General features: G+C 41.6%; 1 long non-coding RNA gene across 1 annotated transcript; it reads right to left on the bottom strand.

The window, feature by feature from the left end:
- On the bottom strand, positions 1–21,141 carry LOC133548810 (uncharacterized). Its single transcript, XR_009805980.1, has 3 exons — positions 20,803–21,141; positions 770–851; positions 1–704 (listed from the first exon to the last, which is right to left on the bottom strand). It is a non-coding gene; the product is annotated as an uncharacterized LOC133548810 (long non-coding RNA).
- Positions 21,142–25,127: the final 3,986 nt, after the last annotated feature.

Here is a 25,127-nt window from a genome sequence, read left to right as displayed (position 1 = left end):
CTCATGATCAGACATGACAGAAAACTAAATCAGTTGGCTTGGTAAGACAAACAAGGAAATGAAAAACAGAACTAAATGTCCAAAAAACCAAACATAGCATGACCAAAACAAAACATGAACCATAGGCGTGACAACACGCGGATTGATGCACAGACACACACATTAGTACGCACGCACACAAATTAGATTACACACGCAATTTTGCTACAATGATGCCTACACAGCTAACTAACCGACAGCAATGATTACATAATATTCTGGCGGAGGTAAAAAGGTAAGTACTGTATTTATAGCATCTTTTTAAAAAAACAACAACAACAAAAAGGAGTATTCTGTTGTATCATTCCTGGCAGCCGTCAAGGGGTAATGTGTCTCACTTATGTCGTTTTATTCGTACTTTGAGTCTGCATTGTTTCACCTATTCGCCACGGGTGTTGTTATGATTACTGCTGTGACGGATGACAACACCCCGCAGCATAAAAAAAAAGTGTTGTCATGCTTCTCCATTACAAGCACTTCCATACTATATATACCGTAAGTCCTCTCAGATCTGCTGACGTTTGAACTGCGGCCCATTTCCAGAAGGACGCTGTCACACCTTACGGCAACGTCTATCCTCTGGTTGACGGTTTCAATTGCCGGAGGGTCGACTTTTTGCTGCGCCATCTGCTCGCCTGCCGCCGAGCCAGCTCATGTGCGGGCTACTGTAAACAAAGAGGAGCGCTTAAGGGGGCCACAAAAATGTAACCGGGACACTTTTTGAAGGCACCTCAAAGGGCTGCAACGTGTTTGTTGTCGCATTCCAAACTGACGTTTGGGACTCAACGTGATGCTTTCCTGCGCTGCCAGACCTTTAAAGTAAAACACACAATAAAACCAGCGTGCATTCCCTGATGTGCATGAAATATTAGATTATGCCTTAGTTACCGTTGCTGTAAATGTCAAGTGCAGACATCTTTTGTTGTGCAATTCGTATTTTAGAAATGACGAAGGTCACAGCTGAGTGCAAACACACCCTCGCGCTTTTAGTATCTCCAGCTGAGGTTTTATACGGCAAAGAAACGTGTGTCCAGAGACATCGTTATGGGACGGTGGCCCTTTGTACTGTTTGTTAGAATAAGTATGGATATACAGTGGGGCAAAAAAGTATTTAGTCAGCCACCGATTGTGCGAGTTCTCCCACTTAAAATGATGACAAAAATTTGTAATTTTCATCATAGGTACACTTCAACTGTGAGAGACAGAATGTAAAACAAAAATCCAGGAATTCACATTGTAGGAATTTTAAAGCATTTATTTGTAAATTATGGTGGAAAATAAGTATTTGGTCAACCATTCAAAGCTCTCACTGATGGAAGGAGGTTTTAGCTCAAAATCTCACGATACATGGCCCCATTCATTCTTTCCTTAACACGGATCAATCGTCCTGTCCCCTTAGCAGAAAAACAGCCCCAACACATGATGTTTCCACCCCCATGCTTTACAGTAGGTGTGGTGTTCTTGGGATGCAACTCAGTATTCTTCTTCCTCCAAACACGACGAGTTGAGTTTACACCAAAAAGTTCTCTTTTGGTTTCATCTGACCACATGACATTCTCCCAATCCTCTGCTGTATCATCCATGTATCCATTTTGGTATAAACTCAACTCGTCGTGTTTGGAGGAAGAAGAATACTGAGTTGCATCCCAAGAACACCAAACCTACTGTGAAGCATGGGGGTGGAAACATCATGCTTTGGGGCTGTTTTTCTGCTAAGGGGACAGGACGATTGATCCGTGTTAAGGAAAGGATGAATGGGGCCATGTATCGTGAGATTTTGAGCCAAAACCTCCTTCCATCAGTGAGAGCTTTGAATGGTTGACCAAATACTCATTTTCCACCATTATTTACAAAAAAAATATTTAAAAGTCCTACAATGTGAATTCCTGGATTTTTTTTTCACATTCCGTCCCTCACAGTTGAAGTGTACCCATGATGAAAATTACAGAACTCTGTCATCATTTTAAGTGGGAGAACTTGCACAAACCGTGGCTGACTAAATACTTTTTAGCCCCACTGTATTATCACACAACGTTTATGCTCAAGGGCCGTTGCTATATTTATTGGCAATTGTGCTGAAGTGGTATTTTTCTTTGTCAGTGCAAAGCTGGCAATCCAAAATATTTCAAGCCAGTCTGTTATCAGTGTCTGTGTCCAGGAACAGCCTTCTGACTGCCGTGACGCAGACAGAGCAGAGACAAGGCGATATCACCAGCGTCAAAACATTTGCATTTTTGTAAAATCATATATTGTGTCTAACTGGAGTTGTCGAGATTACCTCCCTCTCCCAGGGACAACTTCAGTGATGTAAACAGGGACCTCCCAAATAAATAGAGGAAGCACATGGGCTGGACTTTTAGAACGTAGTTTTGATCTGTGACTACAATACAGCCCAAAACACGTGTCTACTCATCGAGCCAAATTGAACTTTGTCTCTGCATGATTCCTTGCTTCTCGTCTGTTTAATAGAAGTCATCAGTGTTTGAACCTGACATTGTTACACAGGGAAATGCTCAAATTAAAAAAAATGTGGGTTTATACTACAAACCCCGTTTCCATATGAGTTGGGAAATTGTGTTAGATGTAAATATAAACGGAATACAATGATTTGCAAATCGATTTCAACCCATATTCAGTTGAATGTGCTACAAAGACAACATATTTGATGTTCAAACTGATAGACATTTTTTGTTTGCAAATAATCATTAACTTTAGAATTTCCCAACAATGAAGTTGGGAAAGGTGGCAATAAATACTGATAAAGTTGAGGAATGCTCATCAAACACTTATTTGTAACATCCCACAGGTGTGCAGGCTAATTGGGAACAGGTGGGTGCCATGATTGGGTTTGAAAGCAGCTTCCATGAAATGCTATGTAATTCACAAACAAGGATAGGGCGAGGGTCACCACTTTGTAAGCAAATTGTCGAACAGTTTTAGAACAACATTTTTCAACGAGCTATTGCAAGGAATTTAGGGATTTTACCATCTACAGTCCGTAAAAACATCAAAAGGTTTAGAGAATCTGGAGAAATCACTGCACGTATGATATTACGGACCTTTGATCCCTCAGGCGGGACTGCATCAAAAACCGACATCAGTGTGTAAAGGATATCACCACATGGGCTCAGGAACACACCTTGTAAAACCACTGTCAGTAACTACAGTTGGTCGCTACATCTGTAAGTGCAAGTTAAAACTCTACTATACAAAGCGAAAGCCATTCATCAACAACACCAAGGAAGGCCGCCGGCTAGGCTGGGCCCGAGCTCATCTAAGATGGACTGATGCAAAGTGGAAATGTGTTCTGTGGTCTGACGAGTCCACATTTCCAATTATATTTGGAAACTGTGGACGTGGTGTCCTCCAGAACAAAGAGGAAAATAACTATCTAGATTGTTATAGGCGCAAAGTTCAAAAGCCAGCATTTGTGATGTTATGGGGGGGCATTAGTGCCCAAGGCATGGGTAACTTACACATCTGTGAAGGCACCATTAATGCTGAAAGGTCCATACAGGTTTTGGAGCAACATATGTTGTCATCCAAGCAACGTTATCATGGATGCCCCTGCTTATTTCAGCAAAACAATGCCAAGCCCCGTGTTACAACAGCGTGGCTTCGTAGTAAAAGAGTGCGGGTACATTCCTGGCCCGCCTGCAGTCCAGACATGTCTCCCATCAAAAATGTGGGGCGAATTATGAAGCGTAAAATACGACAACAAGACCCCGGACTGTTGAACAACTTAAACTGTACATCAAGTATATCCATTTTCAAAGCTTCAACAATTAGTTTCCTCAGTTCCCAAACGTTTATTGAGTGTTGTTAAAAGAAACTGTGATATAACACAGTGGTGAACATGTCCTTTCCCAACTACTTTGGCATGTGTTGCAGCCATGAAATTCTAAGTTAATTATTATTTGCAAAAAAAAAAAAGTTTATGAGTTTGAACATCAAATATCTTGTCTTTGTATTGCATTTAATTGAATATGGGCTGAAAGGGATTTGCAAATCATTGTGTTCCGTTTATATTTACATCTAACACAATTTCCCAACTCATATGGAAACAGGGTTTGTAAACAGTGGTCATTAATGTGACCATTGGACTCTCTTCCAAGAAGCCGTGACAGTGTAGCATATCATCTGATACCATAAAACCATACACTCCATGTGTCACATATCTGTTCAGCTTCAACAAATTAAGAATGATCCTTTGACAGCCAGCCTAAGCCTGAATCACTCAGTTACCTCGGTTTTCGTCCACCAGACTAACAAAATGTAAACAAGCAAGTCAATGCATCTGTGTATCATTCAGCATGGATGAGCGATCATACAAAAAAAAAAAATTCCCACACATTAGTGACTCAGACTGTGCTTTTCTCCTATTAAGGACTAGTGCAAAAAAAAAAAAAAGAAACACGCTTCCCGACTTTGCACTTCAGCACTTGGCGATGACTCCAGTCAGCCAAACTACCTCTAGTTAGTGTTGCAATTTTCAATTCAAACAAAGATGTTGAGTAAACGTGAGTGAGGCAAGGCTCTATTTTTACAAAAAAGCGTTAGCTTGCTATTGACGTGCTACCGATAGCATTAGCGAGTCTACATGGTGAATTCAACACCTCCAAATTTGGTAATGAAAACTACAACTAAGATTTACATTAAAGTCAAACCACTGGTTGTGTAATAAATAAAATAAATGATAAATGGGTTGTACTTGTATAGCGCTTTTCTACATTCAAAGTACTCAAAGCGCTTTGACACTACTTCGACATTTACCCATTCACACACACATTCACACACTGATGGAGGGAGCTGCCATGCAAGGCGCCAACTAGCACCCATCAGGAGCAAGGGTGAAGTGTCTTGCTCAGGACACAACGGACGTGACGAGGTTGGTACTGGGTGGGATTTGAACCAGGGACCCTCGGGTTGCGCACGGCCATTCTCCCACTGCGCCACGCCGTCCCCATTAATACTTAAAGTATTAACACTTTATAGGGTGCAACAACAGAAACAACAGCACAAAAACGCACCATAAATCAAGGGCTCCCAAACGTTTTGACTCTGGAGCTGCATTGAGTTAAAAAAAATTTGAAAATTATTTTTTAGACAATATGATTTGCCTAAGCGGCTAGGAGACATCGAGAGTAACAAGCGGTAGGTAGCAAATGGATTAGAAAGGACAGATTTAAAAAATACAGAAAACATATGTATATATATTAGGGGTGTGGGAAAAAATCGATTCGAATACGAATCGAATCGTTTACGTTGTGCGATTCAGAATCGATTCTCATTTCTAAAAATTTTATTTTTTATTTTTTTTTCTAAAAAATATATATATATTTTTTTTATCAATCCAACAAACCACTACACAGCAATATCATAACACTGCAATCCAATTCCAAAACCAAACCTGACCCAGCAACACTCAGAACTGCAATAAACAGAGCAATTGAGTAGACACAAACACAACACAAAACAAACCAAAAGTAGTGAAACAAAAATGAATATTATCAACAACAGTGTCAATATTAGTTATAATTTCAGCATAGCAGTGATTAAAAATCCCTCATTGACATTATCATAAGACATTTATGATAGTAAAAAAAAGAACAATAGTGTCACAGTGGCTTACACTTGCATCGCATCTCATAAGCTTGACAACACACTGTGTCCAATGTTTTCACAAAGATAAAATAAGTCATATTTTTGGTTCGTTTAATAGTTAAATTCACATTATTGCTATCAGTTGATAAAACATTGTTCTTTACAATTATAAAAGATTTTAAAAAAAGAAAATGTATTACTCTGCTAGCATGTCAGCAGACGGGTAGATCCTGCTGAAATCCTATGTATTTGAATCGGAAAAATATCGTTTTTGAATCGAGAATCGAATCGAATCGAAAAAATCGATATATTATTGAATGGTGACCCAAAGAATCGATATTGAATCGAATCGTGGGACACCCAAAGATCCACAGCCCAAATATATATATATATATATATATATATATATATATATATATATATATATATATATTTTATTATTTTTTTTTTTTGCATTTTTATTTAATTTGGAACTTCCCAACCCTGGCGGGCCAGATCTGGCCATAGTTTGAGAACCCCTGCCATTAACGATGAACTACTGCTATTTACAACTGTAATTGCGATTTAGTCATACTTTTAAATGAGAAACATAACATCTGGACAGCAGTTATCCTAATGAGCTCATTTTCAAATGTTACAGTAAAATGTTTTTTTATTATTATTTTTTTTTAATATTTATTAACTCACACAAAAGTACCAAAAATTGATACCGTCGAGTACCGGTATCAATTTTCAAGTACTTCGAATTGTGAACACAACAATAAAAAGTCCTTAATCATTTTGACAAAATAATAGAATGAGAAATGACACAATATGTTACTGCATACGTCAGCAGACTAAATTAGGAGTCTTTGTTTACTTACTACAAAAAGACAAATTGTCTTGTATGTTCACTATTTTATTTAAGTACAAACTTGTAATGGGCTTCACGGTGGAAGAGGGGTTAGTGCGTCTGCCTCACAATACGAAGGTCCTGCAGTCCTGGGTTCAAATCCAGGCTCGGGATCTTTCTGTGTGGAGTTTGCATGTTCTCCCCGTGAATGCGTGGGTTCCCTCCGGGTACTCCGGCTTCCTCCCACTTCCAAAGACATGCACCTGGGGATAGGTTGATTGGCAACACTAAATTGGCCCTAGTGTGTGAATGTGAGTGTGAATGTTGTCTGTCTATCTGTGTTGGCCCTGCGATGAGGTGGCGACTTGTCCAGGGTGTACCCTGCCTTCCGCCCGATTGTAGCTGAGATAGGCGCCAGCGCCCCCCGCGACCCCGAAAGGGAATAAGCGGTAGAAAATGGATGGACAAACTTGTAATAACAAATATATATTTAATGTACCGTAGGATTTTTTTGTTAAAATAAAGCCAAAAGTGCCATTTATCGTGGTCCCCTATATTTAGAAAAGTACCAAAATAATTTAACTTCCAGTATCGGGACAATACTCGTGTGAACCAAACCATTTCTCCAGAACAGACCAAGGATGGTAATGAAATAAAACATTTAGAATATTTTATGATGTGTCTTTGTTTTAATTTAAAAATAAAGTCTGCGGGCTATAGGGCATTTTCCGTTCGGGCTCCAGTACTCTGGAATGCCCTCCCGGTAACAGTTCGAGATGCTACCTCAGTAGAAGCATTTAAGTCTCACCTTAAAACTAATTTGTATACTCTAGCCTTTAAATAGACCTCCTTTTTAGACGAGTTGATCTCCCGCTTCTTTTCTTTTTCTCCTCTGTCCCTCCCCTCCCTTGTGGAGGGGGTCCGGTCCGATGACCATGGTTGAAGTACTGGCTGTCCAGAGTCGAGACCCAGGATGGACCGCTCGTCGGGACAAAGGATGGACCGCTCGCCTGTGTATCGGTTGGGGACATCTCTACGATGCTGATCCGACTCCGCTTGGGATGGTTTCCTGTGGACGGGACCCTCGCTGCTGTCTTGGATCCGCTTTAGACTGGACTCTCGCGGTTGTGTTGGAGCCGCTATGGATTGAACTTTCACAGTATCATGTTAGACCCGCTCGACATCCATTGCTTTCGGTCCCCTAGAGGGGGGCGGGGGTGGTTGCCCACATTTGAGGTCCTCTCCAAGGTTTCTCATAGTCATCATTGTCACTGGCGTGTGAATTCACTGGGTGTGAATTCTCCTTGCCCACTGGGTGTGAGTTTTCCTTGCCTTTATGTGGGTTCTTCCAAGGATGTCGTAATTGTAGTGGTTTGTACAGTCCTTTGAGACATTTGTGATTTAGGGTTATATAAATAAACATTGATTGATTGATTGATTGATTGAATTCAGTTTCATTCCAATCAAAATGCATTTTTGTATCGCCGCTGTCTTGTTCCACTCTTGTTTCCGCAAAACCAAACCACTGACTAAACTTTTCTTTTCTTTGGAACAAATGTCTTCTCTCTCAATTGCGTTAGCATTAGCCATGTTGTGCTAAGTGTGTGAATTCCCCCAAAGGAAATGACGGGGAGGGCGGAAGCTATGGAAGCTCCTGACTTTTTAAATTTTTTAAAATAGCCTGCTACAGAAAAAAAATAATTTATCGATTAAATCGCTTCATTTCATCAATCCCAGCCATAAGATCCCAACTGTAAATGTTGAATGTGAAATATTTCAAGAGGTACATATCCAGGCTCAGAGAAGTCACAGAACTTGCAAGATTTTTTTTTTGTAATTTTCACTTTTTTGAGCGTCTTGATAGATGTTTAAAAAAAAAAAAAAAAAAAAAAAAAAAAAAGGTCTGTGTTTTAACTATGATATCACTGTTTTCACACATGTGATTTAGAGCAGTGTTTTTATGGTGTGCCTTCACACCCTTGATCTAGTCTTTACTTGGCCTTGAGTGATCACAGTGATTTGTGAGACCAAACATGTCCTTGCAAGGACGAGCTGTGGATGGAGATCATGAGATTAGTTCCATAGACTTACAGAGCCTTTGAGGGAGGGGGGCGAGGGGGGTATTTAATTGTTTCTCAAAGATGAGAAGACATGATGCACATGTAGAGCACTTCCACATCACAACTACATTAACTACCAGCTTCAATATTCATTATTAACCCGCATGTGTGTAATTATCCAAATGAGCTACAAATGAGTCGTGGGAAAAAAAAAAGGTGCCTTCATTATTCACAAATCTCCCAATCCATTTGATTTTCACGACTCTGTGCTTTTAACTATTTATCAGCGGCAAGGATTCCTCTCAGTGCTAATTTGCTCTGATGTAGCTGCCGTGGTGTTGTGATCTCCTCCGAGCGGGAAAGAGAGTGCCCGAGAAGAAAAATGGAGGTACGAGTCATCGAGTGCTTGAACACACTTTTCTTCATGGTGTCGATTTTTTAATTCTGGCCACAAGCAGCGCTCACATCACTCAGCCGGGTGGAAATAAGGACTGTCCAGCTTGGATAGCAGAATAAATCAGTGTTTTTCAACCACTAGTGTGCCGTGAGATACTACTCTTCCATATCAGTAGGATAGGATAGGATAGGATAGGTCTTTATTGTCATTGCACAAGTACAACGAAACTTGGTTTTCAGCACAAACCTGTTCAAGATTAGACAAAAAAACAGTGTACAGTGTTACAGAACAAGAACGCTGATGGGTCGCCATAAGGCGCCCCGTAAAAGATGGGAAAAAGGTAAACGCTGGGGAAGGATGAGTAAAAAAATACAATCCAGATTGGGCTCCCAAGGGGGCCCAGTCTGGAGTAGTGTTGTGTCGTTCGCGAACGATTAGTTTGAACGAACAAATCTTTTGAGTGAATGTACTGAACCAAATCACTTCATGAACTGATTTGTTCCTTTCTCAGTTCAGTTGAGCTCCGCCGCGACCATGCCGGTATGAGTGGAACTGGCGCGAATCATGTGAATCACGTTCGGGAACGTACTGACACAGAGAAGTGACTGTGTCGCGACGTGAATCAGGTGAGTCACGTGAATCACGTTCACAAACGTAGTGACGCAGGGAACTTACTGTGTCGCGACGTGAATCACGTTCGCGAACGTAGTGACGCAGGGATCTGACTGTGTCGCGACGTGAATCACGTTCGCGAACGTAGCGACGCAGGGATCTGACTGTGTCGCGACGTGAATCACGTTCGCGAACGTAGTGACGCAGGGATCTGACTGTCGCGACGTGAATCAAGTTCGCGAACGTAGTGACGCAGAGAACTGACTGTGTCGCGACGTGAATCACGTTCGCGAACGTAGTGACGCAGGGATCTGACTGTCGCGACGTGAATCAAGTTCGCGAACGTACTGACGCAGAGAACTGACTGTGTCGCGACGTGAATCACGTTCGCGAACGTAGTGACGCAGGGATCCGACTGTGTCGCGACGTGAATCACGTTCGCGAACGTACTGACGCAGAGAACTGACTGTGTCACGACATGAATCACGTGAATCACGTGAATCACGTTCGCGAACGTACTGACACAGGGAACTGACTGTGTCGCGAAGCATGACGTCACATTGAGGATCTCGTTCAGTCACTTTGCGCGTCGTTCATTGGGTGCTGAGGGCTTGTGTCTTTCTCGAACTGACACAGAGCGAGATCTGCCGCTGACTGACTCGTGATTCGCCGACCTGCACACATTTTTTTATTCTATTTTTCATATCGTGTTTATTATATACCGCTTTTAGAGTGATCATAATTGTTTGAAAAAAAAAAACCACATTGGATGTGATATAAAAGGAAGAGTGATTTTTATTACATTTTTAATACATGTATGTTTTGTTAGAAACATTACATGTTAAAATAATAAAATGTAATGTGAAAAAAGAAAACTTTTATCACATTTTAGAATCGTTTTTTCTATCTTGTCAAATCCACTATGAATTGTTAAAATAAATATAATGTAATAATGTAGAAAATAATTGCATTTCAAACACATTTAAGAACATATTTCAATTTTGTCGTCGAGTCAAATGTTAAAATGTAAAAATAATAATACCATTTTTAAATTTGTATGTCATTTTTAACACTTAAAAAAACTTTTTATTTATTTATTTTGTTTTCTGATCCATTTCAAAATGTCATGGACACCTCATGGAGAGGACACAAAAAAAAGAAGAAGGAAAAAAAAGAAAATAATATTTGTAGCAAATTTTTAAATAAATTGTTATTATCTTGTCAGATTCACACACACCTAGATCTGCCGCTGGGGAAGCTGTTACTGACTGACTCACGATTTTCCCACCTGCACACAGAACTGCTGCTGCAGAAGTGATTCGGTGAACGAATCTTTTGAACGAATCAATTTAAGGAACTGATTCTAGTGATTCAGTACAGTCAAAAGAACTGCCGATCCCATCACTAGTCTGGAGTGGGAAAAAACCTCCATAGCAAAGCACATATACATATTACAACGTACATCTCGAGATATCTAGCAACAGGCTAGGTAGTTCAAGTTGATGGTAGTAAGCCGCAGCTCTCAGGCCCTGACCATCCATTCATCACCCCTATGGGATTTGTCTCGAGGGCGTTGGGTTGGGGGGGATGGGGTGTGTATGTGTGGCGTATATTTTTGTGGATGGGGTGTGCAGTTGCTAGTCCAAATGGTAAATGGTAAATGGGTTGTACTTGCATAGCGCTTTTCTACCCATTTTTAAGGAGCCCAAAGCGCTTTGACAGTATTTCCACATTCGCCCATTCACACACACATTCACACACTGACGGCGTCCAAAGTCAACAACAACAGGTGTGTGTCCATGAAAGACAAAAAGGGAGTTTGTTGTGTCTTCACTGCGCTGTCCTTCGGGAGAGTCTCGAAGCCAGGGAAACAATCCAAGTTAGAATGTTTTCAATGCGGGTGAAAATAAAATTAGCTTTTCACTCTAAATTGTCTATGATGGTGGCAGCAGGTAGCTAGTTGCTTTGTAAACGTTGTATCTAACGCTTGAATCAAAAATAAACAAAAGGTAAGTGCTCTACAAAAGGCATTGAAGTTTAGACATGGATATGGAAAATAAAAGTAAAACTGAACTGGCTACAAAGTAAACAAATATGGAATACTGGATGACATCAAAGACTTACAGCGTGAAGAGCATGTCCTGTACGTCCGTACATGACATGATAATGAACAATGTCCCCACAAAGAAGGATAGAGCCCGCACAACTGAAATAGTCTTGATTGCTAAAACTGTCATAGATAGATAGTTAGATAGATCTGTCTTTATTGTCATTGCACAAGTACAACAAAACTTTGTTTTCAGCAAAATGACAAACACATTTTCGGAGAACATCTGCACCGTAACACAACATAAACACAACAGAACAAATACCCGGGACCCCTTGCAGCACTAACTCTTCCGGGACGCTACAATATACACCCCCTGCTACCACCAACCCCCCCATCTCCCGAATTCGGAGGTCTCAGGGTTGGCAAGTATGGCCGTTGAAATAAGACCGCCCACAAAACGGCGGGTCCAAAAGCGACTGTCAGAAAGCGGCTTGAAGATGGTCTGTAAAACATAATCTATGCAACATTTTGACCAAAGAACCACCAATACATGTTATGTAGAACACAAAGAAGTGTTTTCCATTTAAAAAAAATGATTATACTATGACTCATTTAATGCGCCCTATAATCCGTATATATGAAAAAAGATTAAAAAGATAGACCATTCATTGGCAGTGCGCTTTATAATCCGGTGCGGCCTATGGTCCGGGAAATCCGGTATTACAGGTGAACGGGATGCATCCAAGATACTGTGCACCTGGTTGTGCTGTGTGTAAACCACTTTCACATCACCATGTTGACAAATGGTAATTGCATTAGAAAATAATATAATAATATGACTCCTTTAAAGGCCTACTGAAACCCACTACTACCGACCACGCAGTCTGATAGTTTATATATCAATGATGAAATATTAACATTGCAACACATGCCAATACGGCCGGTTTAGTTTACTTAATTGCAATTTTAAATTTCCCGGGAGTTTCTTGTTGAAAACGTCGCGGAATGATGAGATGTATGCGTGATGTGACGGACTGTAAGGAAATATTAGCGCTGCGCACACACACAGCTAAAAGTCGCCTGCTTTAACCGAATAATTACACAGTATTTTGGAGATCTGTGTTGCTGAATATTTTACAATTTGTGCAATTAATAATGGAGAAGTCAAAGTAGAAAGATGGAGTTGGGAAGCTTTAGCCTTTAGCCAAACAAACACACGGTGATTCCTTGTTTAAAATTCCCGGAGGTGAAGCTTTCCTATGGATCAGAGCGGTCAAGCGAACATGGATCCCGACCAAATGTCAACCAGCAGTTTTGGGTGAGAAAATTGTGGTCAAAAGTCGCCTCTTACAGGAGATCAACTGAGCTTGTGCCATCCATACAGCTACCGTCAACTTCCCTCAGAGACTTGCATCAAGACACTTGTGGACAAACCCCTCCGACTATCAGGTACTATTAAACTCACTAAAACACTAGCAACACAATAAAAAGATAAGGGATTTCCCAGAATTATCCTGGTAAATGTGTCTAAAAACATCTGAATACGTCCCAATGCAATCGCCTTTTTTTTTAACTTGATTTTTTTTTTTTTCTAGCCCTTTGCTATCAATATCCTCAAACACGAATCTTTCATCCTCGCTCAAATTAATGGGGAAGTTGTCGTTTTCTCGGTCCGAATAGGTCTTTTTGTTGGAGGCTCCCATTAAAAACAATGTGAGGATGTGAGGAGCCCTCACACGGGTGACGTCTTCGTCTGCGACTTCCGATACAGGCAAGGCTTTTCTATTAGCGACCAAAAGTTGTGAACTTTATCGTCAATGTTCTCTACTAAATCCTTTCAGCAAAAATATGGCAATATCCCGAAATGATCAAGTATGACACATATAATAGACCTGCTATTGTCAGAGTTATTTGAGGCATTTTGCAGGAAAACATAGTTTAATTTAAAATACTAGAACTAGAACAATCAAAGGGTACAAACAAAAAGTACGCACGTGGGCGGATATAACAAACTAAGAGCTATGAACAAACAAATCGGAAGCAGGGAACAAAAAACAGCAAGCTACAAACATCTACCAATCACACGACCAGTAGGAATGACAAGTAGAAAATGACATTGGCACGACAATAATCCGGCCCTGACTAGAGGAGAAAACAGGTCTTAAATAGCGGCTGGCTGATTGATCCCAGGTGTGGCCAGGTGCCAATCAGCCACAGCTGAGGGTTACACAGTATTCAGGGAGACAAACAGGAAACAGAACCAAAATAAGAGTGCTGACAGGAACTAAAGACAAACGCAGAGGAAAAACTAAGACATAGACCATGAATTGATTAACGTGGACCCTGACTTAAACAAGTTGAAAAACGTATTCGGGTGTTACCATTTAGTGGTCGATTGTACAGAATATGTACTGAACCGTGCAATCCACTAATAAAAGTATCAATCAAAAAACAAAACTGTCAGGGACAAGCCTGACAGCTATCCCCGTTTAAATAACAACATCTCATTTCAGTAGGCCTTTAATGCACCCTTATACATGAAAAAAACTTCAAAGAATAGACCATTTATTGGCAGTGCGCCTTATATTCCGGTGCGCCCTTTAGTCCGGAAAATACGGTAATCAATGTCAATTGAATTTGAAACAAATATTCCTGACAAACTAAATAACGAAACATTTGAGGTTTTAACGTAGCACATGGGCGGAGCATTGTAGAGAAATTGAATGACTTACCATAAAGTGCTAAAAATAACGTCTAAGAAGTCAACTCCACGAGGTCATACATATTTCATGTGAAGAAGATGAATGTGCCCCTTTCCCACAATAGTCACAGCGCCAACTAGTGTTGACGGGAAATACCAAGACCTCTCATGCATACTGACCAAACTTTTGTTTTATGACTCTTCGGTTGCCATCGTTTCCAACGCATGAGTACCAATTAGAAGCAATGAAGACCGATGGGGATGATAAGATGCCAAACAAACCAATATGCATAAATCCTCACGCAACCATATTGAATTTCACTCCAACCCAATAAATCTCCACGTAGGCTTTGATCATCATTCCTCCTCCTTATAAGCTGCTCTCGCTGTCTCTCTCCGTTTCAGAATAGGATCGGATCGACTTTATTCATCCCGAAACGGGGAAATTACGTGGTTGCAGCGCAGATCCAAAAAGTCCACAAACAATTAGTTTTTTGGGGGGGAAATGTGTATTTGCTTCACAATCCTTACGTATACGTATGTTTTTCTTTTTTTTATGCATTCTAACTCGTATAAACGCTAGCAAAAGTCAGCCAACAGTGGATTGATTGATTGATTTAAACTTTTTTTAGTAGATTGTACAGCACAGTACATATTACGAACAATTGACCACTAAATGGTAACTCCCGAATAAGTTTTTCAACTTGTTTAAGTCGGGGTCCACGTTAATTAATTCATGGTATCATGGAGTCTATGAGAGTCGCTCTCTTCCGCCTATAAGCGATCTACAAAGACATCCAACATCCTTCATCAAGGTTGTTTTTTTTATGCACGCTGTATGCATACAGTGGGGCAAAAAAGTATTTAGTCAGCCACCGATTCTGCAAGTTCTCCCACTTAAAATGATGACAGAGGACTGTAATTTTCATCATAGGTACACTTCAACTGTGAGAGACAGAATGTGAAAAAAAATCCAGGAATTCACATATTAAAAAGTTTTATTTTGGTTTCTTCTGACCACATGACATTCTCCCAATCCTCTGCTGTATCATCCATGTATCCATTTTGGTGTAAACTCAACTCGCCGTGTTTGGAGGAAGAAGAAAACTGAGTTGCATCCCAAGAACACCACACCTACTGTGAAGCATGGGGGTGGAAACATCATGCTTTGGGGCTGTTTTCCTGCTAAGGGGACAGGACGATTGATCCGTGTTAAGGAAAGAATGAATGGGGCCATGTATCGTGAGATTTTGGGCCAAAACCTCCTTCCATCAGTGAGAGCTTTAATTGGTTGACCAAATACTTATTTTTCACCATAATTTACAAATAAATTCTTTAAAATTCTTACAATGTGACTTCCTGGATTTTTTTTTCACATTCTGTCTCTCACAGTTGAAGTGTGCCTATGATGAAAATTACATACCTCTATCGCCATTTTAAGTGGGAGAACTTGCACAATCGGTGGCTGACTAAATACTTTTTTGCCCCTCTGTATGTAATGTCGTAACATCCATCCATTTTTTACCACTTATTCCCTTTGGGGTGGCGGGGCGCGCTGGTGCCTATCTCAGCTACAATCAGGCAGAAGGCGGTGTACACCCTGGACAAGTCGCCACGTCATCACAGGGCCAACACAGATAGACAGACAACATTCACACTCACATTCACACACTAGGGCCAATTTAGTGTTGCCAATCAACCTATCCCCAGGTGCATGTCTTTGGAGGTGGGAGGAAGCCGGAGTACCCGGAGGGAACCCACGCAGTCACAGGGAGAACATGCAAACTCCACACAGAAAGCCCGGGATTGAACCCAGGACTACTCCGGACCTTCGTATTGTGAGGCAGACGCACTAACCCCTCTTCCACCGTGAAGCCCATTTCGTAACATACACATTAATAATAACATTTAATATTTACATATGTTGTTCATTTTAAAGCATACTGTGGAGAAATAATTTCCAGACGCATCACAGCGTTCACTTTTCCCATCAACAACAACAACAACAATTACTACTAATCAGTGCAGATTTCGTGAGAGACAAAAAAAGACTACTATGGGACAATTGATGATCCAGAATCTTGTATTTTTGAGCCTGAATATAAGGAGGAGTCAGTAGAAGTATTTAAGTTCCATCTTAAAACTAATTTGTATACACTAGCCTTTAAATAGACCCCCCTTTTAGACCAGTTGATATGCCGTTTCTTTTCTGCTCTGCCACCCTCTCCTGCGTGGAAATGAAGCGCGAGCTATTCAAAGTCGGGACCACTCATCTGTGCATCCGTTGGGGACGTCTCTGTGCTGCTGACTTGTCTCCTCTCAAGATGATCCCCTGCAGGCCCCACTATGGACTGGACTCTCACACTATTAACTAGATCTACTCCATGTCCATTGCTGTGGTCACCCGGGGGTCCCCAAATCTGCGGTCCCCTCCAAGGTTTCTCATTGTTTCCCGATGGGTTGAGTTTTTCCTTGCCCTGATGTGGGATCTGAGCTGAGGATGTCATTGTGGCTTGTGCAGCCCTTTGAGATACGTGTGATTAAGGGCTAAATAAATAAACTTTGATTGATGATGACTTTGAGGATTTAAGGTTTAGAAGCTGTGCTGAACAGACCCAGTTTTAGTGAAACACTAAGCATCATGCAGCAATTTCTGAAGAAGCTCTACAAACTATAATAAAATCAATCGCTCACTGTACAATGTCTGCTCTCACTGAGATGCCAACTGATGGGACGTTTATAACTTCCCGTTTAGATGAAGAATTGATCATGATCCTCACGCAGGTTTGAACAAAAAAAAAAAGTGCTGAAAACAAGCGTCTATTCGGTGTAAGTTCTCGGTTTATGACCAGAACCTTCTATTATCCAGGTGAAAGGCATGACTTCAAATCCTGAATTAACTTTCACCATCTCAGAGGCAATACAGCAACTCACCGACTGAATACATCGATATAGAAGCACAAGCTAGTTAGTGCTGTGTGATCACGGCCAGGGCCGGCTTAAAAGCCTAGGGTCCCCCCAAACCCAATTAAGGGGCCCTCTGAGTTCCATGCCGGAAAACAATATTTGGTTTTCATGGCTGTCAGTCACATACAACTCTGCGTCATGTAGCGGCCTTGTACTCTCTTTTTCGGCTGGGTTGTTTTTACCTACTGCTCCGGGGGGGCACAAACCAACGTCGCCGGTGTTAGAGGCAAGAGTGCTGACTATTGAGCTAAAAGCAGAAGGAATCTCACAGATTCTCAAGTGCGCATGCGCCCGTCGCAAATGAGATGTATTCCATCCATCCATCCATTTTCTACCGCTTGTCGCATTCAGCTGCAATCGGGCAGAAGGCGGGGTACACCCTGGACAAGTCGCCACCTCGTCACAGGGCCAACACAGAGAGACAGACAACATTAAAGTTAAAGTTAAAGTACCTATGATTGTCACACACACACTAAGTGTGGCAAAATTATTCTCTGCATTTGACCCATTATCCTTGATTACTCCGGAAGAGGTGAGGGGAGCAGTGAGCAGCAGCAGTGGACAGCACCTTTTAGCTCTTATTTCCAAAATTCTGTACACTACTGAGTTGGGGTCTTATGCCGACGTACGGACACTTATACTCCTATCTGGTGGTCTCAGAAGAGTACAAGAATACAATGGAAATGAGAAAAAAAAAAGTGTAAACATTTAAATTTGCATGTCACAACACATGAAGTACACGTTTGTGTACTTATGGACTAAGTACATCATATTTCATTTCATTTCATTTTTATTTATCTCATTCATTGATATGCATTTAGAACAATACATAATTATATCACAATGATACAATTTAAATTCACACAATTCCTGAGAAAGAGCATCAAAAGATTATTTTTAGTTTTTGATCTAATTAGGTTCTCCATCCATCCATCCATTTTCTACCGCGTATTCCCTTTCGGGGTCGCGGGGGGCGCTGGCGCCTATCTCAGCTACAATCGGGCGGAAGGCAGGGTACACCCTGGACAAGTCGCCACCTCATCGCAGGGCCAACACAGATAGACAGACAACATTCACACTCACATTCACACACTAGGGCCAATTTAGTGTTGCCAATCAACCTATCCCCAGGTGCATGTCTTTGGAAGTGGGAGGAAGCCGGAGTACCCGGAGGGGACCCACGCATTCACGGGGAGAACATGCAAACTCCACACAGATCCCGAGCCTGGATTTGAACCCAGGACTGCAGGAGCTTCGTATTGTGAGGCAGACGCACTAACCCCTCTGCCACCGTGAAGCCCAAATAGCAAAGAGAAATTAATAAAAAAAAGCATTTAAATACACAGCTTAGACCTAAAGAGTTAAGAAGACATCTCTTGACAAATTTAGAAACGACTGAGAAGCAGATTTGGCAAAGTTCTGGATGACAATGAACTGGAATCTGCATTGATACAAAAAAATGATAGCACAAAACGTATTCTAATACAGTTTAAGGTTGTCCTTCGAATATATTTTACCAACGCTAAACTTTCCAAAATGTGTGCCAATATTGCAGATACACGTAATCGATGTCAATCGTGACACACATGTTCTGGTCCTGTATGAAAGTCTACTGGATTAATATTTTTAAACATCTTGCAAATGCATTACATTTTAAATTGACGCCTTGTGCAGAATTGGCTATTTTTTGGAATTCCACCAAACTATCCAAACATTAAGCAGACTTTTAGGGATAGTATCGCCTTTGCATCATTACTAGCTCGTAGAAGGATGTTTATGGGAATGGAAAGCACAGTTTGCCCCCAAGGCCTCCCGATGGCTTAAGAACTTCATGTTTTTTCTTGGATTTAGAGACAACTAAATATAATCTGAGGGGTATACACCAAAACAATTTGACTTGACCTGGTGCTGCATAATCAGTTCCATAGAGACACTAGTGACACTCACCGTTGACAATGAACCTTTTCACTTACCTCAACTCTTTTTATTATCTTTGTTAATGTTGTTGTTTTCAGTGACACTTATCTCTATGGTTACCTTTTTTTCTTCCTTTTAGTCAGTTATTGTGATTCTCTATCTGCTTGTGGCGAAGAGGAAGGCAGTAGATTGCTACCCACTGGGACTGGAAGGTAGGACGGGGGGAGGGAGGGAGTGTTATTATTCCACTTGTATTATCCATCCGTCCATCCATTTCCTACCGCTTATTCCCTTTTGGGGTGGTGGGGGGGGGGGGGGGGGGCGCGCTGGCGCCTATCTTAGCTACAATCGGGCGGAAGGCGGTGCACACCCTGGACAAGTCGCCACCTCATCGCAGGGCCAACACAGATAGACAGACAACATTCACACAGTAGGGCCGTTTTAGTGTTGCCAATCAACCTATCCCCAGGTGCATGTTTTGGGCTTCACGGTGGCAGAGGGGTTAGTATGTCTGCCTCACAAAACGAAGGTCCTAGGTTCAATCCCAGGCTCGGGATCTTTCTGTGTGGAGTTTGCATGTTCTCCCCGTGAATGTGTGGGTACACCCTGGACAAGTCGCCACCTCATCACAGGGCCAACACAGACAGATAGACAACATTCACACTCATATTCACACACTAGGGCCAATTTAGTGTTGCCAATCAACCTATCCCCAGGTGCATGTTTTGGGCTTCACGGTGGCAGAGGGGTTAGTGTGTCTGCCTCACAAAACGAAGGTCCTAGGTTCAATCCCAGGCTCGGGATCTTTCTGTGTGGAGTTTGCATGTTCTCCCCGTGAATGTGTGGGTACACACTGGACAAGTTGCTACCTCATCGCAGGGCCAACACAGATAGACAGACAACATTCACACACTAGGGCCAATTTAGTGTTGCCAATCAACCTATCCCCAGGTGCATGTTTTGGGCTCCACGGTGGAAGAGGGGTTAGTGTGTCTGCCTCACAATACGAAGGTCCTGGGTTCAATCCCAGGCTCGGGATCTTTCTGTGTGGAGTTTGCATGTTCTCCCTGTGAATGTGTGGGTTCCCTCCGGTTTCCACTTTTATTATTTTTCTGTAATTTTTTTTGTATTTTTGTAATTTTTTGTTGTGGGAGGGGGGGACAAAAAAGTGTCTGTTTTCCCAGTACCTGTATTATGATTTCCCTATCAAATGAATAAATACATATTATTTAAAAAAAATAACACTGAGGACATAAGTCATTAAAGAGTCATATGTGGGATGTTGAGCAGAAATTTGTAATAAAACAATATTTTTTTCCCACCACAAAAACCCCTGTTATACAGGACACTTCATCGGGTACACCTGTGCAATTTTGTTTTTGTAAAATTTCTGCTCTTTATTTTTTTGTAGCAGTGCGCTGTGAGCCCTTTCCATTCTGCCCCCTCAAAAGGGGTGGCCAGAATATTAGGAACAGCGCCCTCATTTGATGGTGCAGGGGTTCCTAATGTTGTGTCCGGACTTGTGTGCGCCTTATTAGTAACAACAATAATGGCACATGACATGTCTTTGGGTCGTGCGTAATCGACAACATAAACAACAGAGCAAATAAACAGCGCACTTACCTTCGTTTAAAAAAAAAAAAGAGAAGGAAAAAAAAGCAATCAATCGGGGAATCCCGGCAAGCAGAGAAGTCCTTTTACGCACGCATGTCCCCGGGAAAGCGAGGCATTGGAATGAAGCGCCGTCCTCCTTGCGTGCGTCTTGTTTGCCTTGCCATCACTCAACAGTGCTTCACATTGCATCTCAGCTCCAGCTCGGATCCTCCTGCCTGCATAAACTTGACCAAAAAAAAAAAAAAAAAAAAAAGTCCAATAACGACGATCCTCTGCAGTCAGGAGTGGATGGAAAGTGCGCCAAAGTGCCCGTCCTTGGGTTTCCATGTGAGGCGTCATCGTTTTCTTCACTGCATGCTTTTGTTGAGAGACCAGCGCCCCTCCTGCTTCTGCTTCTTCTCCTGCATCACCATCTACACCAGGGGTCGGGAACCTTTTTGGCCGAGAGAGCCAAGAAGCCAAATATTTTAAAATGTATTTTCCGTAATATTTTTTAACACTGAACACAACTAAACGCGTGCATTTTTTAGTAAGATTAACATTTCTAGAGTATAATAAGTCTCTTATTCTTTGTAATAACATTGTTATTCTGAAGCTAACTGTGGCCTGCAGCGAAGCGGGTGTGCCAGGATTGGCCTCGAAATCAGCGACAGGTGCGTAGACGGCCCACCTGGGCCTTGTTATATAATCACCTGTCGCTCTGTTATAAGCAGCAGCCAGGAGGAGAGACGGGGTTGGAGCTGGAGCCAGAGCGCGAGCGAGAACGAAAGAGAAAAAGACAATTGCTGGAAAGCAACTGAGAGACTTATTGAAAAATAAAACAATAATGTAACCCTGAAACAGGCTCTCATGTCGGTGCTTGGTGGTCTGAAGAACCGCCAGGAGGGCAAGCCCCACACTAACCATTAATAAATGGATCCGCTTTGAACTGAACTCTCGCGGCTGTGTTGGAGCCACTATGGATTGAACTTTCACAGTATCATGTTAGACCCGCTCGACATCCATTGCTTTCAGTCCCCTAGAGGGGGGGTGGGGGGGGTGGGGGTGGGGGTGGGGGGTTGCCCACATCTGAGGTCCTCTCCAAGGTTTCTCATAGTCAGCATTGTCACTGGCGTCCCACTGGATGTGAATTCTCCCTGCCCACTGGGTGTGAGTGTGAGTGAGTGAATTATATTTATATAGCGCTTTTTCTCTAGTGACTCAAAGCGCTTTACATAGTGAAACCCAATATCTAAGTTGCATTCAAACCAGTGTGGGTGGCACTGGGAGCAGGTGGGTAAAGTGTCTTGCCCAAGGACACAACGGCAGTGACTAGGATGGCGGAAGCGGGAATCGAACCTGCAACCCTCCAGTTGCTGGCACGGCCGCTCTACCAACCGAGCTATACCGCCTGCACCGTGTGAGTTTTCCTTGCCCTTTTGTGGGTTCTTCCGAGGATGTTGTAGTCGTAATGATTTGTGCAGTCCTTTGAGACATTTGTGATTTGGGGCTATATAGATAAACATTGATTGATTGATTGATAAATAAATAACTTCATACCATTAACTTCTTGAACAGGTGCGGTAGAAAACGGATGGATGGATTAAAACTGCATGAGAATGCTTTATATTTTGAACATTATTTTTAACACTGTGATTCCAACTGGAATTATTCATTACTTATCGTGTCAAGCAATGTCATCAAAAGAGCCACATCTGGCTCGCGGGCCATAGGTTCCCTACCCCTGATCTACACCATCTCCAGTGCTGAGGAGGATGTCAACAAGTTGCATTCGAGGGTGGGAAGGCAGGGGTTCTCAACCTTTTTTCAGTGATGTACCCCCTCTGAACATTTTTTTTTAACTCAAGTACCCCCTAATCCAGGGGTTGGGAACCTTTTTGGCTGAGAGAGCCCTGAAAGCCAAATATCTTAAAATGCATTTCTGTGAGAGCCATATCATATTTTTTAACACTGAATAGAACAGAATAGAATAGAATACAATAGAATAGAATAGACTTTATTGTCATTATATTTGCATATAACGAGATTAAAGACTCCAATTTAAGGTGCTGTTGTGGGAACAAATATGGGGTAAAATAAATAACACAAGAGGTAATAAAGGAAGAACTAACAATTGAAATAAACAGACTACTATCTATTAAAAATAACAAGCAATCCTGTACAATATAAAAAACACTATAGAAATACAAAATACTGCACAATATACAGAACAAGACAAAAGTACCAAAGTAATAATACAACTAAATGCGTGCATTTTTTAAGTAAGACCAACATTTTTTTTGTATAATAAGTCTCAAATTTTTTTTTTTATAACATTGTTATTGCCTCAACAGGTGCGGTAGAAAACGGATGAGAATATTTTATATTTTAAACGTTATTTTTAACATCGTGATTACCAGCGGAATTATTCATTACTTATCGTGTTAAGCAATGTCAGCTAAGGTTTATCTGAGAGCCAGATGCAGTCATCAAAAGAGCCACATCTGGCTCTAGAGCCATAGGTTCCATACCCCTGCTATAATCAGAGCAAGGCATTTTTTGGTTGAAAAAAAGAGATAAAGAAGCAAAATACAGCACTATGTCATCAGTTTCTGATTTATTAAATTGTATAACAGCGCAAAAGTATTGCTCATTTGTAGTGGTCTTTCTTGAACTATTTGAAAAAAAAGATATAAAAATAACTCAAAACTTGTTGAAAAATAAACAAGTGATTACATTATAAATAAATATTTCTACACATAGAAGTAATCATCAACTTAAAGTGCCCTCTTTGGGGATTGTAATAGAGATCCATCTGGATTCATCAACTTCATTCTAAAAATTTCTTCACAAAAAAATAAATCTTTAACATCAATATTTGTCCTGTCTGGGATCATGTTTTGTTTAAGTTACGTTCTGTTTGGTTTTTGGACTCTTTTTAGTTCCTGCTTTTTCACTCCCTTGTCTTGTTTCCATGGTTACCCATTAGTTTCACCTGTTCCACGTTTGAACTCACGCACCTGTTTTCAATCACCACAGTATTATTTAAGCCACAGTTGCCAGGTAGTCAACCTGGCGACATCACCTTATATCACCGTCTACGCACCCTATCCCTATGCCGATGATCCAAGCCCATATCTCGTTCAAAGTAAGTTGTTTGTTATTCATCCCATAGTGCTAGTTTTTGTTTTATAACCATAGTTTTGCCTCAGTGCAAGTTTTGATTTCTTAGTCAAGTTTTCATACCTCCTCTGTGAGGGCTTTTCGTTTGTTCCTTTTTTTGAATCAAAATAAAATGCCCTTACCTTCACGCCATGTCTGTTCCAATCGCTTTGCTCCCCGGGAAAACAAACCACACCATAGTTCACGTCTTGACAATATTTATGGAACATGTCCACAAAAAAATCTAGTTGTCAACACTGAATATTGCATTGTCACATTTCTTTTCACAGTTTGTGAACTTACATTCATATTTTGTTGAAGTATTATTCAATAAATACATTCATAAAGGATTTTTGAATTGTTGCTATTTTTAGAATATTAAAAAAAAATCTCACGTACCCCCTGGCGTACCGTCAAGTACCCCCAGGGGTACGCGTACCCCCATTTGAGAACCACTGCTCTAAGGCTTCCGAGGAATTCTGCTGCTTGGATTGGAAGGTTGAATAATTGAGGGTGTGCATGCAGCAGAGCAGCATTACTTCAGCAGGGAACATGTGTCCGACGTCTCTATTACAGGGGTGTCAAACGTACGGCCCATGGCCCGGTTCAGGCCCGTGAACAGGTTTTAATGCTGCCAGCGAGATGAGTTCACTAATCAGAATCAGAAATACTTTAATAATCCCCGAAGGGAAATTAAGATTTTCAGCACAAACTGTCAAAGGGCTCTGTGCTCTGCGCTGGGCTCGACGCACCTCACTCCGGATACAGCAAGCAGCTGCATTCAATCGTCAATCAGCAATCAACACACCGGTCGCTGATGAGCCAGTCCAAGCCTGCATCCCATGCCAGAACGTAGCGACCTGTCCTGTACGGTAAACCGAACCTAGCAATCTCTATGCACTCCTTCTCTCTTTGTGTTTCTCCCCCTCCGTGTTCATTTGTCTCGTGTCCGCTTTGTCGCCCTCCAGCAGCGTACCACCGTTCCCGCGTCACGAGCTGTGTGTGTTGTCTCCCCTTATTCCCTCTGCTTCCCTGGCTGCCTCTTGGATCTCGACCTTCCGCCTGGACACGGACTTTGATGCCTCGCTCCTCCCTTGGACTCCACGTCTGCTCATGGACCTCACCGGATTATAGAACTATACCCAGAGTGCGTTCCGCGAGTCAACCATTGTAGTTTGGCACTGTAGTCAATG

This window comes from Nerophis ophidion, linkage group LG03 (genome assembly GCF_033978795.1).
Source record: "Nerophis ophidion isolate RoL-2023_Sa linkage group LG03, RoL_Noph_v1.0, whole genome shotgun sequence".
Lineage (NCBI taxonomy): Eukaryota > Metazoa > Chordata > Actinopteri > Syngnathiformes > Syngnathidae > Nerophis > Nerophis ophidion.
Note: the sequence above shows the minus strand (reverse complement) of the source record. Positions and strands in the feature narration are given on the sequence as shown.